Source organism: Lolium rigidum, chromosome 1 (genome assembly GCF_022539505.1).
Source record: "Lolium rigidum isolate FL_2022 chromosome 1, APGP_CSIRO_Lrig_0.1, whole genome shotgun sequence".
Classification (NCBI taxonomy): domain Eukaryota; kingdom Viridiplantae; phylum Streptophyta; class Magnoliopsida; order Poales; family Poaceae; genus Lolium; species Lolium rigidum.
Genome location: NC_061508.1, coordinates 215,032,238 through 215,053,493, shown reverse-complemented (window position 1 = coordinate 215,053,493; position 21,256 = coordinate 215,032,238).

Sequence of the window (21,256 nt, the reverse complement as noted above, 5' to 3'; positions counted from 1 at the left end):
TGATCTTTTTGTTTGCAAACAGATTCCCAAGCAGCCTAAAAGAATTCCCCTCCTATGGAAAGGGGGTGCTTTCTGTATTTATCCTCTTTATTTTCGATAAAAGGCGTTTTATTACTTAAAAGGTTTAAGCATTACAACCGGCCTCTACATAGCTAAGATTAACACAGGCAACCCAAATGTATCGAGGCGCAATACAAGTAATCCTCTAAGAAATTGCATAGGCGCATATGGTAATGCGGGACCAATCCGTAGATTATAGTGTCATCCATGTTGGATAAAAATATCCCTCGACGTGTCCTCCAACCATGTAGACACCTCATAGACAGGTTGCGGTTCTTCACACGCCGATGAGACAACCATGAACGGAGCAAAGTTATGCACCGGTACATAACCTGCATAAGAGAAGAACTTTAATCGTTGAAATCTTGTCATTTCTACATACCAATAGCGACCAAATAATGGCAAGCGCTGCCACCCTAACAAGTATTCTAAACGTATGATCCACATTGTTTAGCCAATTGTCGAACATATTATCAATGCTGCATGGCAGGTTAAGATAGAACCTACTTGAATGACTGACTGATCTCGCAAATTTGCACTGCAAGAATAAGTGTTTGATAGATCCACTTCAGCTATCACCAATTTATAAACTCTACATTAACAAACAAAGTTGGCCAATCCTAGCTTGCCTGCACATGTGAGGAACAAGGAGCGACTTGTAAGCCTCCTTTGCACACTTAGAAAACGAGGCATGACAAATTATTTTCTTGGTTTAATAGTGCGCTAGGAAAATCCAAGATATGTGAAAGGAATAATTCCAAGAGTGCATTGCATTGCATCTATAAATAGATAGATTTGAGAACCGAGCTGTGCCGGCTAACTGCGTTCGATGCACAGCCTTCGCAGGGTATCTCGTTTGTTTCTAACAGCATATAGTTAATGGATGGAATTTTACCGTTTAACCAAGTTTCTTAAATAGATAGATCTTTCTAAGTTGGTTAATTCTTCTAAGTCTTTTCTTTCTTTTGCGTCTCCAATTTTGTCTTCTAAGCTTAATAGTGTAGGTATTAGACTGGATAATAATGAAAAAGAGATTTCTGTTTCGACTAAAGTCTGAGGCACATGGAATTTAACCATCTTACGGTTATTCCTAAAGCTTCAACCAGGATGAGGAGGAAGTGAATGCCACAACAGATGGTCAGATTCTCTCTCATCTAGTTGGTGAAGTGTTGGAGGTTGATTTGGATGAGGACAGGCTATACTCATTATATGAGTTAAAGGCATTCGGCCGCAAATCCAAATCTTCTTCTAATGAGAAACCGCGAAATAGGTAAAAAAAACTTCCAGATCACCAATTGTTTCCCAATGAATGGCATATTTGCAAATAGAAGTGGTCTTAGTGACTAAATAATTGCACTTTGCTAATTGCATTAGGGATCATAATTTGGATTTTTAGCTATTTCCAAAACTTGTAGATGACATTTCTCACAAAGTCTTTTGAACCGCATTTTGGGCGGCATAGACTTTTCGTGGTTCTCTTGTCCGCCTCGCGGAATATCTGGGGGTATTTTACTCGGGGTCAGGACAAATACTCTGGATGTGTTGGCTAGTTCGAATGGGGAGTTCCACATTGAACTTCATGTTCGTAACAAAGCTGATAACTTCATTTGGGGTCATGTCGCCATGTGTGGTGCTACTCAGGAGGATTCCAAGGCTGCTTTTTCTTTCAGAAATGGTGAATCTAGCAAAGGATAATCCGCATCCTATCCTTATAGGAGGATTTCAATCTCCTTCGATTCCAATTCGAGAAAAGTAGAGGTAGGTTTGACAATCATTGGCCCTTTCTATTCAATGTGATCATTGATATCTTGGATTTAAGGGAGGTTTCAATGGTCGAGAGACCGGTTACTTTGGCAAACAGTCGCCCGGAACCCACATACAAAAAACTAGATCGTGTAATGATGGATACCTATTGGGAATCTAAATATCCTATGGTGTCAGTTTGTGCTCTAGAACGTATTGTAGGTTTGTCGGCCCATGCTCCCATCTTGTTGACCACTGGATTACCTAGACCTCCGTCTATTCGATGGTTCAATTTTGAACTTGGATGGTTGCAGCCGGAAGGTTTCTAGGATATGATCAAAAAGGTTTGGGAATCACCTGTTGGTGTTACTCTGATACAGAGGTGGAATAACAAAATGTGTGCCTTACGAAAAAACATTTCTGGTTGGGCTTGTCATACAACAGGGTTACTTAAGATAGAAATAATGAATTTCGTCAATTATAGATGACCTCAAGGCTTCAGCACAAGTTTGTCCGCTTACCACACAAGAGATTGAGCTCAAAAGCCAATCAAATGCGGATATAGCAAAACTTCTTGGCGAGGAAGAGTTTAAATGGTACCAACAGTCTAAGACCTAATTTATTCTTGAAGGGGATTCGAATACAAGATACTTCCATAGTAATGCCAATGGCAGACACAAGAAGGAACTTATTCGATCTCTAGTTCAGGATGAGGATGTGATTGAAGGCCGTGAGCAATTAAAGTTGGTCGGCGCATACGAGGAAGGAAACTTCTCTTTGGATGAGTCCAGAACTGATGATATCCCCCAGGTTTCCGAGCAATAAAATAGCTTGCTTGTTTTTTTTTGATTTCCCTCATACCGGAGAACTAGAACTATTCCTCCTGAACTTTGGTGAGCTAACCTTATTGCCTAAGGTTTTAGGAGCGGAAAGGATCCAACAATGCCGACATATATGTCTTCTTAGTGTTATCTTTAAAATAATCACCAAAGTCGCTATGCTAAGACTAAACTCGGTGGCTGATCATGTGGTCCGTCCATCTCAGACAACTTTTATGCAAGGTCGTAACATCTTTAATGGGGTGGTTATCCTTCATGAAACGGTTCACGAACTACATAGGAAAAAACTTCAATGGAATCATTTTAAAAATTGAGTTCTAAAAGTTTTATGATAAGGTTAAGTGGTCTTTCCTTCAGTAGACTCTTAGAATGAAAAGTTTGTCCAACGAGTGATATGATTGCCATCATGATTGAGCGCACAAAGTATGATGGCCTAATTGAAGGTGTGATTCCCCACTTGGTTGATGGTGGATTATCCATCCTTCAATACGCTAACGACACAATTCTTTTTATGGAACATTACACATCAAAAAATATAAAAATCTGAAGTTAATTCTTTAATCTTTTGAGCAGTTATCGGGTTTGAAGATAAATTTCCATAAGAGTGAGTTTTTTTGTTTTGGCGAGGCTAAAGCTGATGCTAACCTGTATGCTGAATTATTCAGCTGCAGGCAAGGCCAGTTCCCTATTAGGTATTTGGGAATCATGATTCATTATCGGAAAATTACCAATGATGAATGTAAAATGGTGAAGGAACGACTGCAAATTAGATTAATTAGCTGGAAAGGCAAATTACTATCCCTGGGTGGAAGGTTGGTTCTTATTAATTTAGTACTAAGAAAAAATGTATTGTATATGATATCATTCTTCCAACTACCAAAAGGATATTTGAAATGATTGGATTATTTCTGATCAAGATTCTTCTAGCAAGGTGATAGTGAGAAAAACATATTGACTGGCTAAATGGAGTGTGGTCTGCCGTCTAAAAGATCAGGGAGGTCTTGGCACCTTGAGATCAAACACAGGGTCCTCCTTGGTAAATGGTTGTTGTAACTACTTACTGAGAATGGGATATGGCAAACCCTCCTTAGAAGAAAGTATGTTGGCTCAAATGCGTTCTCTCGGATTTATTGGAAACCTGGGGTCTCACATTTTTGGGTTGGTATTATAGTGATGAAGAAGGGCTTCTTCCCATATGGGTCTTTCTGTATTAGGGATGGATAAGAGATTAGATTCTGGATGGATAAGTGGCTTGGCAATGCCTCTGTCCGAGAACAATAGCCAACATTATACAATATTGTGCGACACAAGAGTGATACACTCGCTAAGGTGTTGGAGACTTCCCCACCGCATGTGTTGTTCAGAAGGAGTCTCATTGGCCCTATACTAGCAATGTGGAACGCATTGTTACAGCGAATGGATTCAGTCCATTTGACACACGGGTGCGATGTATTTTGATGGAATCTTACTAGGAATGGTTTCAGTGCCTTCTATGTATAATGCCTTAACCCAACCAGATATCCCAGTTGATAACAATAAGAAAATTTATAAGATGAAGATACCGCTGAAAACTAAAGTATTTGCGTGGTATCTTCCTTGAGGGGTAATTCTTAGTAAAGATAACCTTGCTAAACACAATTGGCAAGGAAGTATAAAGCACCTTTTCCCCGTGCAAATTTGCTAGATCTATATGGTCAGACATCTAGATTGGTTCTACCTTATACCCACCACGTAGAGTTGTGAATAGATTCGATAATTAGCTTAATGGTGTGGAACCTAGGTTGAAACTACTGATTAGGGTGGGGGCGATTGACGTTATTTGGTCGCTTTAGCTATGTAGAAATGACCAGATTTTTAATAATAAAAATGCTTCTCTACTGTAGGTTATCTATCGGTGCACAACTATGCTCTGTTTGTGGTTGCCTCTACAGCGTGTGGAGCATCACGACCTCTTTACGGAGGTGCCTGTTGGAGATATGCCCAAGAGGCAATAATAAAATGGTTATTATAATATATCTTTGTGTTTATGATAATGTTTGCATACCATACTATAATTGTATTAACCGAAACATTGACACATGTGTGTTATGTAAACAACAAGGAGTCCCTAGTAAGCCTCTTGTATAACTAGCTTGTTGATTAATGGATGATCATGGTTTCGTGATCATGAAACATTGGATGTTACTAGGACAAAACCCGTGCGTTGCTACGGATCAAATCTGGTGATTAAAAATACCTTTTCAAATTATTCGTTCAGGTAGGTGCACAATCATCCATCCTCACAATAGTGACGCCTAGGACATACTGACATAGTCTACCCGTCTAATATACAAACAACAATAAAGTCTTTAACAAAAGATTCATGTGGCCTTTTATTTTAATAAAGTTTGACTGTACACAGACAAGAATGGCATATATCAACAAAATGAGAAAATACTTGCCAGAAATCGGAGAATACTCAAACATTTCTTGTACCATTGTTAATTTCAGAACAATGTACGGCAGGCTTAGCTAGATCATTTTCCGCTCCATCGCCTCTCAAAAAGTAACATCACAAACTTTTGCAAATCGCCGGTAATAACCTAATCCCATCATCTACTAATACCATGTACAAACACATCAGATTACCTCAAAAAAATACCATGTACAAACAAACAATCCATCCCCATCGAAGAAATCCTCACGTTCTACTTGTACTAACCATCACTCAGATTGTACTTGCAACAGGCTATACAATCTCAGGCGAGTTAACAGTTAGCTATACTATCTCAGGCGAGAAACTGAAAAGGGTACACCGTGTACCTTGTGTGGAGCACATGCGGTCGGGGTTCCGGTGATCCGGTGAACTCGGATGATCAACGGCGAGATAGTAGTGGCGAAGTCGTGCAGATTTTCGATGGCGAAAAGGCAATGATGAAGTCTTTCTGATTTCCGCCGAAACAACAAATGCAACTCCGTAGCCTGCATGATCGTAGAATGACAGGTGATTGTGAATCGATTCTCATGTAGTATTCGAGTAGGACACAGTCAGAGGAATCGTGTTGTTTTCTCAAGCTGTCGGGTGTTGGCTTGTTGGACATGTTTCCTGAAACACTTTGGTTTGAAACAGTTGCATGTTCAGAGGCTAGCAGTGATGCCCAGCTGCTGCCCTTGCCTTCATATTCCCACGTTCGTGGGATTATCTACCGTTTGTTTGGGAAATTTCTCGGGCTTTTCGCCCACGTTCATTCCGCCCGAAATCTGAAACTGTCTTCTTGATTAGCTCTATAGCCCCAACACAATCAGACTCCACTCTCATGTTTAGTTGAGAGCAGTTTCAGGCCCACCTCGATGGCTTCCAAATTTTGTCAAATCTGCCTCCGGATATTGCTTGATTAGTAATCAACGAATCCATCTATATAGCTCATCAAGAAACAACATGTACTTGACGCTTGATGATGGCCTTGATATTGGACCCGTGCGGACGGCCGACGCGAGTAACTGGAAGTTCTCTGTACGCCAAGCCGTGCGGAGGACGAAATAATTAGAGAAACCACCGTTGGGACTGGACTATGCTGTCCATTGACGACTTCCTCCCCTGGTTCCTCGGCTTGCTCTTCCCCACCTCTCTTGAAGGACGACGCATACTTGGTCGCCGTGCTCGGCTGATGGGTGTGTGGGGACAGGATAAGGAACCCGGGCGTGCGAGTTACTCGTGCTCCATGGCCTAGGCCTTGGCCACCACGCCGTGTGCCAGCCAGCCCAGCATCCGCGGCGGCTCCAGCCGAAGGCGCGTACCCGCGTATAGCTGGTGTACCAAACAACGACCCCCCTGCTTGGAGATCGATCGAGGCACTCGATCCCTATTTATAGGTGCATTTGGTTTGATCAACGGGGCAACGGAGTCCATGTCGATCAGCCGCGTGCTTTCTAGAGTTCATGTCGAAGAAGAAGAGATCGATCAGAAGCGGTATAGGCCTGCGGCGCGGAGTGTGCTGTTATGGCTATGGGATTGGGTACCTCGTTGGCTGGGCTTTTTTACATATCTGCTAACCAAGGCGATAGATGGAAGGCCCAGTTTGGGTTAGCGAGGAAGGAAACGCTTCGACGCACGGACAAAACGAACCGTTTTGTCACTTGCCGGTGGCAGGTGGTGTAATTTGGACGAAACTCAGGGGCAACAAAAAACGGACCAACAAGAAACCTTTTTGCTTTTATTATTGTAAGATAGTATTGCAAGATAAATACCCGCAAGGCCGTAAACTGAAAAATATATTGTGAATGTGTAGAAAGTAAATTGCCGGAGCAAAAATTGTGGCGTGTCACATAAATCAACCTTCTTTAGCGTGTCCTCGAGGGGCTTCACAAGAAGGTGTGCAGCCCAGTCCTCCAACAACCGCTACAGAACACATACACTTGGGCTAGCAGAACATTGCGCCGATGTTGCCACCTTAACCGACTTTCTGGAGGCCTTCACGGCTTCACCTCCCTCGGGGTGATCTATATTTTGGATTTAATTCTGAAATTTTCTAATATTTCAACGATGTCATTTGTTTTGATTATACCGAGAGAAAACAAATCCTATTAATGATCTGACAAGAAAATGGTGTAGAAAGTCAATTACGGGGTTCATGTTTAAAATTGCAATACACCATATAATGTTCTTTTTTAAATTATAATCGTCAATCCGATTTTTTTTCCCACGTAAAGAAACTTTTTTGCAACTGAAATACTCAATGCAGCTCCTGTCTATTAGACCTACAAACATTGTTAGCACTAATCTTGATTCGTGTATCAGCATGTTTATTTCGTTTGTTTTTCAGTATTCGCGAAAATAAAAGAACACCATGCAGACAACAAGAGATACAGTATATATTCAAAAGAAACAACATCCAAATCTTTAAATCTTAGATGCACATCACTCACTTGGCTTGCCTCAAAGAGCAGTGGTCATCTCAAAAAGAGTCAAGAGTAGCTCGTAGATACACATATCAGATTTATTTTTTCTTGGCCAAACATTAGGGATCAAACCAATTCGGTTGTTCAATATACCGACAGAAAAATAGAGCAGGCCGGGCACCACAAGTCCGATGCAGTTTCTTACGCAGCCTCTCTGCGACGACGGCGGCCGGCCGTGCCGTCAATACACCTCATACTCCCTGGTGAGCCTGATTGAAAAATTGACATAAAAACCTCGCACATCGCTATGCTCGAGTCAGTCTGCAATTCCTATGTCCACTGACAAGAGAAGAGGCCGTGCCGCCGTGGATTCAGGAGCGAGCGCCAGTCTCAGACTATCGCCGGCCGCTGCCGCGTGGAGGCTCGTCGCAGGTGGATCCAAGCCGAGCGCAAGTGCACGGAGACTCAAACGCCTAGAGCGCTCTCGCGAGAGCCGCCGTCGAGGCATTGGGAGTCGCGCTGGGGCCAGCACTCCGTGCCGTCTTTCATCACCTCCTCCCTGCACGGTCGAGACCAGGGTACGCCCGACACAGTCCTTTGGCTGCATCTCTGGCGGACGTCGTGGTTGTTGCTAGGAAAAGATTTCGAAGAAGACGGTGCGCCGGAAGTTGACGCGCCATTCCGCAACTCGGCATGTTGTGCTCCTCTATGATCTTGATCGTTGCTTCTTCTCATTGGATTAAAAGGGAATCAACTGATTTGGAAACATTCATGTCTGCCTTGCTCCCCGGTACTCCTCTGGTTCCTCACCGCCTCCTCGAGCTCATCCACGTATGTGTCGACTCATACGCCCATGTCTTCTTCCGTCCCCGGAATCCTCCACCCTCTTTGCATCATCGACATGGAACGTGCCTACTACCGTTTTCTTCTGTTGCTGCTTTGTCCGGCTCCCCTCCTAATAAACGATCTTAACCCAGTCGGGTCGTTGCCCACTGTCGACGTCTCCTTTCCCGACCGCCCTTATGTGCCTGGAGCCGGCCCTCCATTGCCCTCTCTCCTTTTTGTGCCTCTTCTCCACCGCCACCTAATGCTCCACGTGCATCTCCAAGGTCGCCGGGGAGTGAGTCGGTCGAAGACGGTGTAAATATAGGCCGCCGTTATGTAGAAACTAAACAACACACATCATTCATGAACGTTGTTACTTGGTAAGCATAAATTGATAAATTTAAACAACACAACATTCATGTTGATCCAAGATGCAACTTTAACGTTCAAAGAACATGGGAATTTTACGTCAAATTCAAAGTACTACACGAACGTCCCCTGTCGGATTAGTGCAGTTCTAAACGCCAGGTGCAATAAACCAGGGTCACCCTATTATGTGAATTCCTTAATGGCCAGGAACCTTGATGCAAATATCAAATCAAAGGTATAAGGAAATTCCGGATGGGGAATTTTGCTCCCCGTCCCCAGGGACGCGGCTTGCCTACGCCCGCCGTTATGATACTCACCCCTCCCGTAATATATACACGCTCCTCATTGAAACTGAAGGGAATAGTCTCCTCCTCCAAGATGCAGAGTATGTCTACATCCAACCGGCAAATTACCGCCGGGAGTCCTCAAGCCGCCTCACCGTCATCACTGAGTACTTTGTCGACGTCAAACTATGCGCGCTTTGCAGCCTTGCCACGCTCTCAAAATCGCACCGCGACGAACGGAACCTACACACTGCGTGCGATGGCGTCAAGGACGATGCCTGGTCATGCGGCCTCAGCCTCATCTTCCCCCTCGCCGGCCGCCTGCCGCTCAAAAAGTCAAGCATAGCAGACATGTGAATGAAAGCGCACAGTCGGTCCGTCGTGTGCGCCGCCGGATCCACCTGAACCATGTGTGGTTCAAAGTTTCAAACGCACTCCCGACTCGCAGCTCGGCGGCCTCCTCGGGGTGCGTCGGAGCGCGACCTGGTGTTCTAGGCCCCGCCAGTGCTCAACGCTTCTAAAGTTCATACATCATCTGCAACTGCATGACGCCGGGCTTGACGCCTTGACCTATCGGGGCGGCGCACAGATGGTGGCACGCCCCAGGTGCAGGCAAGCCGTGTCCCGTCCCCAGTCCCTGCTTCTTCCTCAGCTGTTGGCACGCCATGGCTGCAGCTACACCTCGCCAGTTGCCAGTTGCCAACCCACCTCCATGTCATCTGCTCTCAACCTCCTTCATCTCCACATCCAGCCTTGGTTGCATCCCTCCAATAAATCGACATTAGCAGCGCTCTAACCTCCAAGCCAAAGTCAGTTACGCTAGCCTAGTATAAACCGCAGATGTGAGTCGCGGACTCGCGGTCATGTCGACAGACGGGCCGGCGGGGAATCAGCGCCACGGCGAGGCGCGACCGGCAAGGCTCTTTCTCCACGTACGTACGTACGTGTGTTGTGTGGTTTTGTTGGGAGCGATTTTCTATTGCGTGCGCGGGCGGGCGTGGGTGGGCCGCTGGTGGGCTCTTGATTTTTTCCGCGTTTGACTTCTACTTCTGCACGTTGTTTTCTAAATTTTCGGGAACAACTCCTGCGCGGGCCATCGCGTTCCAAACTTGATCGGCCTTGATCGGTTTTTGATTCTGAGATGAACTCTCTCACGTAAGGATAGAGCAGCGCCAGACGGACGGAGAGACAGACGGATGTGATTTTACAAGCGGACGGACAAGATATCACGACGCACCAAATCAAACCAAACGACGGAAACACTTTTGCTTTTATTATTAGGTATAGATTAATAACAAGGTTATGTCATTGGGTGAATGATGCAATGGACACACACCCAAATGAGCGTAGCATAAGATCAAGTCATTAAGTTCAATTTTCTATAAGCTTTCGATACATAGTTGCCTAAGTCCTTCGACCATGAGATCATGTAAATCACTTACACCGGAAGCAGGCCCGGCGCTGAGGCAGTGCCACCGGTGCGGACGCACCGGGCCCCTGATCGCTAGGGGCCTCACCCAGGTATGTTAATACGTATACTAATACAAGTGCAGGTGCAGCTCACGGTTTGGAAAGAAAAGAAATCCAATCAAAATCAGCTTACATGTACGCACACATCGATAAAGACAGGAAAACACATTGACTCACTCCTGCCGGGTCACGCGGAAATTTCGTACGCATCGTCTTCTTCTCTGGGCTCCTCCTTTTTTTTTAACAAGAGGTGGTATTTCATTAACGTGACACGTGACGGGTACATTTTGCATACAGGCCCTTTACAACACTTGCCCTAATGAACCTAGTATTTGAAGATAAGGCCTGCAACTTTATGAAAAACACCCCAAGACAAAAAAATGAAAAAGCAATCAGGACCTGGAGCACCACCGTCGATGCTCGCCGGCATCCTCAAAGCGTCGCCGCCAAGGAAAGGAGAGAAGGTGCTCGAACTCTTCCACCCGGCGAGAAACCACTCCCACTGGCAACCTCCTCGCCACCGGGAACGAATCACTTGGCGGCAGGGTGGCGTCGAGCTCCAGTAGGAAATGAAAATTGCCTTCATCCTGAAGGCAGAGAGGCAGCCGTCTCGTCGACTGCAGATGACAGCGGCCATGGCGGCAACTGTGTGATTGCACTTGAACAAGAACCACCGGAGATAGAGCTGGCTTCGTCCACTCGAAAGCTCCGCACCATCTCTTCTTCTCCCCTCGCCTCCATGGCCGTGCAGAGAAATAAATCGGATAGCGCATCACTTAAGCAGGTGCCACCACCGAATCCTATCCGCTCCGCTCTTCACAGGAGACAGCAAAGCCGTTCCCCCCTCGCCACCGAGGCCGGCCGGGGAACAAACCTTGCTGCAGTCTTCGTTGCGGGGCTCCTCTCCCCTGCCTCCACGGCCAGCCAAGAGGAGCAAAACAATCGTCGAACACCTGCAAAGAAAGAAGCAACTAGAGAGCCCTTTATTCATCACAAGGGGCTTCACCATCCAAGGCAAAACCGGCCTCCTCCACCATGGAAGCTCACCGGGAAGCTCGGATAGGAAACGCCTAGCACCGCTCTCAAGTGCTGGACCTAACCCCCTCCACCCGGAACCAGCAAAACCTCCATTGCTTCCCCTCCTCCCCTCACCACCACAGTAGGCCAGAAGGAAGAGCAGCAGCAGGAGAGCATCCCAGATCAAAGGGTGGGCGAAGCTGTCCTTATTCGCGGAGATCCCGTACCTGGTACTGCCCGCAGTCCGCTCCGACCACCGAAGCCCGACGCCGACGCAGCACGCCTGCCGGATGCACCAGTTTCGGCCAAGAAACACTGGCGCCCTACTCCAATCTACCGGCAAACAGCCGCAAAACAGAAAACTACCCCTATTCTCTACTCCGGCACCTCTCCTCCGCCATCTCCGGCCAGCAAAGCCGCCGGGGAGGGCTCGGGATCGGCCCGGCCGACCTTGGTCAGGGCTCAGGCGAAGAGATAAGGTTGGGGAGGGAAGGAGAGAAGAGCGGCCACTGTCTGGTCCTCTCGTCCGTCCGTTTCCACTGGAAATTGAGCTGGGCTCCTCCTTCAATTTTCCGTTCCCCAACCCCAATCACCGCCGTGACATCAACGATGGATAGAGTCCAAGATTATGTTAAATGATTAAATTTTAATTAAATTAAATATCAGAAATTTCCTCTATTGCTTGTGCATAGGGCCTTTTTTGGTCTTGCACCGGGCCCCTGATACGTTAGGGCCGGCCCTGACCGGAAGGGTACTTTGATTAAATCAAATGCCATTGCGTAAATGGGTGGTTATAAAGATGGGATTAAGTATTCGGAAAGTGTGAGTTGAAGCATATGGATCAATAGTGGGATTTGTCCATCCTGATGACGGATAGATATACTCTGGACCCTCTCGGTGGAATGTCGTCTGATTATCTTGCAAGCATATAATTGGATCATAATAAATGACATACCATGGTACGAGTAAAGAGTACTTGTCGGTAACGAGGTTGAACAAGGTATGGAGATACCGATGATCGAACCTCGGACAAGTAAAATATCACGTGACAAAGGGAATCGGCATCGTATGTAAATGGTTCAATCGATCACTAAGTCATCGTTGAATATGTGGGAGCCATTATGGATCTCCAGATCCTGCTATTGGCTATTGCTCGGAGAGGAGTCTCGACCATGTCTGCATAGTTCACGAACCGTAGGGTGACGCGCTTAAGGTTCGATGTCGCATAAGTAGATTCGGAATATGAGATGGAGACCGAAGTTTGTTCGGAGTCTCGGATGGGATCCAGGACATCACGAGGAGGTCCGGAATGGTCCGGAGAATAAGATTCATATAAGGGGAGTTGATTTCTAGGTTTTGGAAAAGTTCGGAATTTTTCCGGTGAAAGACCGGAAGGTTCTAGAAGGTTCCGGAGGGGTCCACCATGGGGCCCACGACCTAGGGGGCCCACATGGGATGGAGGGGTGCTGCCCAGCCCTAATGGGCCAGGCGCACCAAGCCTCAAGGCCCAGGCCGGCCACCCCTTAGGGTTTCCCCAAAACCCTAAGGGGGGGATCAACTTGGGGGGCAAGACTCCCCCCTCCCCCTTGTGCCGCCGGCCCTAGATGGGTTTGGGGTGCAGGGGGCCACCCCAGCCGACCCTCCCCCTATATAAAGAGGGGAGGGGGGAGGGGGCCGACCCCAACCATTGCCTCCTCCTCTGGTCGCCCCTCTCCTCCTCCATACGCTGCTCCGGCTTAGGCGAAGCCCTGCAGTTTTTCCTCCTCCACAACCACCACCACGCTGTCGTGCTGCTGGGTTTTGGGGGAGATCTACCACACCTCCGCTGCCCGCTGGAACGGGGAGAGGACGGGCTTCATCGACACCGTACGCACGACCGAGTACGGAAGTGCTGCCGGATTGCAGCACGGGATGATCGACTACACCAACAACGAGATCTAATCTCGTAGGCTTTGGAACTCTTCGAGGGTTAGTCTCACATGCATCTCGTTGCTTCGATCTTCATAGATTAGATCTTGGCTTTTCCTAGATTGGATCTTGGTTTTGTTCTTGTTCACGGTAGAAAATTTTTGTTTTCTATGCAACGAACCCTTCAGTGGTATCAGAACCATGTCTATGCATAGATCTGTTGCACGAGTAAAACACAATGGTTTTGTGGGCGTTGATGCTTTTGTTGCTTTAGTTTGTGTACTTTGCATCTTGCGGGGTGGTGGGATGAAGCGGCCCGGGCTAACTTTACATGACCGCGTCTCATGAGACTTGCTCCACGCTTGATATGCAACTTGTATTGCATAAGTGGCTTTGCGGGTGTCTATCTCTCCCACCATAGTGAAGATTCCAATTTGCACTTTCTATTGTCAACACTAGTATCACCGTTGTGGTTCATGTTCGTAGGTAGATTGGATCTTACTCGAAAACCCTAAACCACGTAAAATATGCAAACCAAATTAGAGGCGTCTAACTTGTTTTTGCAGGGTTTGGTGATGTGATATGGCCATGATGTGATGATGATTATATTTGATGTATGAGATGTTCATTGTTGTATTATGGCAACCGGCAGGAGCCGAATGGTTGTCTTTAATTTTTGTTAAGACCTGCGTGTCTATTCATCATGTAATAGCTTTATTTCAAGTAGTTGTTATAGTAGCTATAAGTGATGGACAACCATGAAGCGGCGCCATGGACCTTGGTGCAATGCTGGTAATGATGGAGATCATGTTCGTGTGCTTTGGAGATCAAAAGAACAAGGAGAAAGGCCATATCATATCACATATTATGAATTGCATGTGATGTTAATCCTTTATGCATCTTATCTTGCTTAGATCGCGACGGTAGAATTATAAGATGATCCCTCACATTAATATCAAGATAATAAAGTGTTCTCCCCTCGTATGCATGATGTCTACGTGTGCTTCTATTCTTGTAGACAGTGTTGGGCCTCCAAGAGCAGAGGTTTGTAGAACAGCAGCAAGTTTCCCTTAAGTGAATCACCCAAGGTTTATCGAACTCAGGGAGGTAGAGGTCAAAGATATTCCTCTCAAGCAACCCTGCAATTAAGATACAAGACGTCTCTTGTGTCCCCAACACACCTAATACACTTGTCAGATGTATAGGCGCACTAGTTCGGCGAAGAGATAGTGAAACGCAGGTGGTATAGATGAATATGAGTGGTAATAACAATCTGAAATAAATATGGCAGCAAGTAAACATGCAGTAGAACAGTAAGTAAGCGGTGTTTGCAGTATTGGAAACAAGGCCTAGGGATCCTACTTTCAGTAGTGGACACTCTCAACATTGATCACATAATAAATAAATAACTTCTCCTCACTTGTGCTACATATACTCTTGTTTGATAACAAACACCATTCATTGTGTAGGGCTACAAGAGCTCCCTCAAGCCGGAGTTAACAAGCTCCACAACATTCGGCATTCATATTTAAGTAACCTTTAGAGCATAATAGATCATTGCAATTTAGACCGAGTACTAACATAGCATACACATTGTCACCATTACACTATGAAAGGGGGAATAGATCACACCAATACTATCATAGTAATAGTTAACTCCATAATCTACAAGAGATTACAATCATAACCTACGCCAAGAACTATATGATGCACACACCGTCACCTTTACATCATGAAGGAGGAATCGACTACTTTAATAACATCACTAGAGTAGCACATAGATTAATAGTGATACAAAGCTCATCATATGGATCTCAATCGTGCAAAGCAGTTCATGAGATCATTGTATTGAGGTACATGAGAGAGATATTAACCACATAGCTACCGGTAGAGCCCTCAGCCTCGGGGGAGAACTACTCCCTCCTCATCGTAGGAGACAGCAGCGGCGATGAAGATGGCGGTGGTGTCGATGGAGATGACTCCGGGGGCAATTCCCCGTCCCGGCGGCGTGCCGGAACAGAGACTTCTGTCCCCCGAACTTGACTTCGCGATGGCGGCGGCTGCGTAACTTTTCTCGTCCCGTGGCTTATTCTTTTAGGGTTTTCGCGACGGAGGCTTTATATAGGCGGAAGGGCAGCCTCGGGGGAGTCCTGGTGGAGCCACACCATAGGGGGGCGCCCCCCCCCCCTTGGTCGCGCCGCCTTGTGGGGTGGGGCCCCCTGGCCCCTCTTCGGTGCTCTGGAAGCTTCCGGGAAAAATAAGATACTGGGCGTTGATTTCGTCCAATTCCGAGAATATTTCCTTTGTAGGATTTCTGAAACCAAAAACAGCACAAAACAGGAACTGGCACTTCGGCATCTCGTTAATAGGTTAGTTCCGTAAAATGCATCAAAACGATATAAAGTGTGAACAAAACATGTAGGTATTGTTATAAAACTAGCATGGAACATCAGAAATTATAGATACGTTGGAGACGTATCAATGCACCGTTGCTACAGTTCGTCATCTCGAAACATCTCGTGATGATCGGATGTGATAGATTCTACGTTCACATACAACGGGTGTAAGCCATGTTGCACACGCGGAAATACTTGGGTTTGCTTGACGAGCCTAGCATGTACAGACATGGCCTCGGGACAACGGAAACCGAAAGGTTGAACACGAGTCATATGGATGATATGATCAACATGTTGATGTTCACCATTGAAGCTACATCATGTCACGTGATGATCGGTTTTGGTGTAGTGGATGTGGATCGTGTACCACTTAACAACTATGAGGGATGTTGTATTAAGTGGGAGTTCATTAGTAATTAGATTAAAACATGAACTAATTATCATAAACATAGTCTTAGAAGTATTTTGAATTAATTTTGTAGTATTGGCATCCGTTTTCTACCATGCGCTAGTCTTGTAATTGAGATAGAAATACTGTTAAAATCTGACAAGAAACTTTACGGACTGGTACCGTATTGTTAAAGAATCAAGAAATGATTAAGTCCTATTGTAAACTTTTAGTAAACCTCACATTGTGGATTGAAAGAGCTATGGTTTCAATTAGTACCTAAAGTTATCTTGTCTCCGTGAAACTTGAAGTTCAAATCTGTTTGAAAAGTAAGGAGCTGAAAATTTAGTTTTCTGAAATAATCAAGGTATGAGATATATGTGATATCTAAGACCTTATTGCAAGATGATAGAATATAATTTGGTGAGACTACATAAACTCATAAGTTTTATGGGAATGTACGAAGGTTGAAGACGCAAGGCGTCCCAATCCTCCAACTAGTGGGGCACTAACGATATTCGCATATCCATGAAGTGATCGTCCTTAGTATGCACCGTTGCTAAGACTCGTCGTTTCGAAGCATCATGTGATGATCGGGTGTTATAGATTCTACGTGTGCATACAACGGGTGCAAGCCAGATTTGCACATGCGAATACTGAGGTTAAACTTTACGAGCCTAGAATGTACATACAAGGTCTCGGAAAGTCGTCATGATATAATGGATAAAATTCTGAGTGAAATTGTTCATCATATTACAAAGTTACTAATAGTGAAATCTAGAACACTTGTCATATGATGATCAAAGCTTCAAAGTAAAAACCTCAAAGTTATTGGTATTTGACCAATGGAATTAGAAGTTATTGAAGGTGAAGTGTTTTTCTGAGAATGAGGAAAGCTAAAAGAGAAACTACAAAAGATATTTTGGCAGAAAGAAAGAAAAGACTAGAAAGTCTAGCTCGGGTGTATATAAATGATATACATGTTATGGATGTATTCCTTGTTTGGTCACATAATGAAATTCTTGGGTATTTGTACCAGATTGGTTGGTATGAGATGTCATACAAGTACAACGCAATACAAGAATACGATGGCCTAAGTGACTCGATAAGGAATATGGTAATAATGCACGTCTGGAACATAATAAAGTGTTATTATGTTTGTCGTTGGCATTCTACCTAGCCCTTAGAATTTATAATAAAGAACTTAATAATTGTTATTTTGCTCTGGTCAAATGAAAATAATGAGTTGTTCAAATTATGACATTACTCCATGTACGATGGATAAGTTATTATAAATCTTAATGGTGAAACACACATACATAACACTAACGCTAAAATGCCATAAGGCAAATGATTTGAATTCCACTTATTTGTGGAACCGCCATTTAGGTCATGTTAGAAAGGAACGCATGAAGGAACTCCATGCAAATGGATTTTTGGAGTCATTTGATTTTTGAATCGTTTGGCGCTTGCAAATATTTTCTAAAAGGAATGACTAAAATACCGTTCTTAGGCCAAGAGTTGAACGGGCAACTGACTTAGTGGAAACATACATGAAGATATATGTGGTTCACTGGGCATAGTTGTGTGCGGGAGATTCTTCTACTTCGTCATGAAAACTTCCAACAATGAATTGAGTATATATATGTGGATATATTCGATAAGGAAGAAGTTTGAAACATTTGAATGGATTCAAATAAATTTCAACATGAAGTGGAAATTGATACGTCCCAAACGTATCTATAATTTCTTATGTTCCATGCTACTTTTATGATGATACTCACATGTTTTATACACATTATATGTCATTATTATGCATTTTCCGGCACTAACCTATTGACGAGATGCCGAAGAGCCGACTGTCGTTTTCTCGCTGTTTTGGTTTCGAAATCCTAGTAAGGAAATATTCTCGGAATTGGACGAAATCAACGCCCAGGGTCCTATTTTTCCACGAAGCTTCCAGAAGTCCGAAGAGGAAACGAAGTGGGGCCACGAGGTGGCGCCACACTAGGGCGGCACGGCCCAAGCCTTGGCCGCGCCGGCCTGTTGTGTGGGGCCCTCGTGTGGCCCCCTGACCTACCCTTCCACCTACATATAGCCTTCGTCGCGAAACCCCCAGTACCGAGAGCCACGATACGGAAAACCTTCCAGAGACGCAGCCGCCGCCAATCCCATCTCGGGGATTCAGGAGATCGCCTCCGGCACCCTGCCGGAGAGGGGAATCATCTCCCGGAGGACTCTTCATCGCCATGATCGCCTCCGGATCGATGTGTGAGTAGTTCACCCCCGGACCATGGGTCCATAGCAGTAGCTAGATGGTCGTCTTCTCCTAATTGTGCTATCATGTTCGATCTTGTGAGCTGCCTATCATGATCAAGATCGTTTATTTGTAATCCTACATGTTGTGTTTGTTGGGATCCGATGGATATTGAATACTATGTCAAGTTGATTATCAATCTATCATATATGAGTTGTTTATGTTCTTGCATGCTCTCCGTTGCTAGTAGAGGCTCGGACAAGTTGATACTTGTGACTCCAAGAGGGAGTATTTATGCTCGATAGTGGGTTCATGCCTCCATTAAATCTGGGACAGATGACAAAAAGTTCTAAGGTTGTGGATGTGCTGTTGCCACTAGGGATAAAACATCGATGCTTTGTCTAAGGATATTTGTGTTGATTACATTACGCACCATACTTAATGCAATTGTCCGTTGCTTGCAACTTAATACCGGAAGGGGTTCGGATGATAACCTGAAAGTGGACTTTTTAGGCATAGATGCATGCTGGATGGCGGTCTATGTACTTTGTCGTAGTGCCCTGATTAAATCTTATAGTACTCATCATGATATATGTATGTGCATTGTTATGCCTTCTTTATTTTTCAATTGCCCAACTGTAATTCGTTCACCCAACATGCTATTTATCTTATGGGAGAGACACCTCTAGTGAACTGTGGACCCCGGTCTATTCTTTACATCTGAAATACAATCTATCGCAATACTTGTTCTTTACTGTTCTTCGCAAACAATCATCTTCCACACAATACGGTTAATCCTTTGTTCACGGCAAGCCGGTGAGATTGACAACCTCACTGTTACGTTGGGGCAAAGTATTTTGGTTGTCTTGTGCAGGTTCCACGTTGGCGCCGGAATCACTGGTGTTGCGCCGCATTACATTTCGCCATCAACAACCTTCAACGTGCTTCTTGGCTCCTACTGGTTCGATAAACCTTGGTTTCTTACTGAGGGAAACTTGCTTCTATACGCATCATACCTTCCACTTGGGGTTCCCAACGGACGTGTGCTTTACGCGTATCAAGCTAAATTTCTGGCGCCGTTGCCGGGGAGATCAAGACACGCTGCAAGGGGAGTCTCCACTTCCAATCTCTTTACTTTGTTTTTGTCTTGCTTTATTTTATTTACTACTTTGTTTGCTGCACTTAAACAAAACACAAAAAAATTAGTTGCTAGCTTTACTTTATTTACTGTCTTGTTCTCTATATCAAAAACACAAAAAAATTAGTTACTTGCATTTACTTTATTTACCTTTTTCTTATTCCATCATGTTTCCTCCTAAGTTCACTCTGAAAAAAATACTGGTAGGACATGGGTCTATCATTGGAAGAGATAATATAGAAGAATTCTTCACCCATGTTAGTATGGATGAAGATTTTGAAGATATACCATTATTAAAATTTGCTCCTACTTATGAAAGTGCTTCTGCCTGTTTAGTACACATGTTGGAAACTAGATTTGTTAATCTTAATCCCATAATACAACATATGTTTCTTACACTTTCTGATATGGAGAGGGGAGAAAAGAGAAATTTTGTTTTAAAGGTCCTTGCTAGAGAATTTGAAGATATAGTTAAAGAAGCTAGAAAAGTTTTTATCAAGCTTAAGAGGCTTGGTATGTTCCCTGATTTTAAAAGAACACTTGAAAAGATGGACATGGATAGAATAAGGTACACTAGTAATGTTAATGATGGTAAGGAAATTAAAGCACCGATACCTAGTAAGCTCCTAGGAATGCATAAAGCTCTAGAAAATAATTATGCTTGGCTTGTTCCTGAAAATTTGTTTAATGAGAATAGTAAGCCTAAAAGCGTACAAAGAGGAGTTACTTATATAGACCAGATACAATGCATTATTGAGGCAACTCCCAACACCCCTGGTAATAATGTCGATGCTTCATCTCTTGATAATACTTGATTCACACTTTCTGCGCCTAGCTGAAAGGCGTTAAAGAAAAGCGCTTATGGGAGACAACCCATGTTTTTACTACAATAATTTTGTTTTATATTTGAGTCTTGGAAGTTTTTACTACTGTAGCAACCTCTCCTTATGTTTATTTTATTGCATTGTTGTGCCAAGTAAAGTCTTTGATAGTAAAGTCAATACTAGATTTGGATTACTGCGCAGAAACAGATTTCTTGCTGTCACGAATCTGGGCAGAATTCTCTGTAGGTAACTCAGAAAAATCTGCAAATTTACGTGCGTGATCCTCAGATATGTACGCAACTTTCATTCAATTTGAGCATTCTCATCTGAGCAAGTTAAGTGCCCCTGTAAAATTCGTCTTTACGGACTATTCTGTTTTGACAGATTCTGCCTTTTATTTCGCATTGCCTGTTTTGCTATGTTTGATGGATTTCTTTGTTCCATTAACTTTAAGTAGCTTTGTGCAATGTCCAGAAGTGTTAAGAATGATTATGTCACCTCTGAATATATGAATTTTCAATTATGCACTAACCCTCTAATGAGTTTGTTTTGATTTTGGTGTGGAGGAAGTTTTCAAGGGTCAAGAGAGGAGTATGATACAATATGATCAAGAAGAGTGAAAAGTCTAAGCTTGGGGATGCCCCCGTGGTTCATCCCTGCATATTTCAAGAAGACTCAAGCATCTAAGCTTGGGGATGCCCAAGGCATCCCCTTCTTCATCGACAACATTATCAGGTTCCTCTAGTGAAACTATATTTTTATTCAGTCACATCTTATGTGCTTTGCTTGGAGCGTCTGTTTGCTTTAGTTTTTGTTTTGTTTGAATAAAATTGGATCCCACAATCCTTTATACTGGAGAT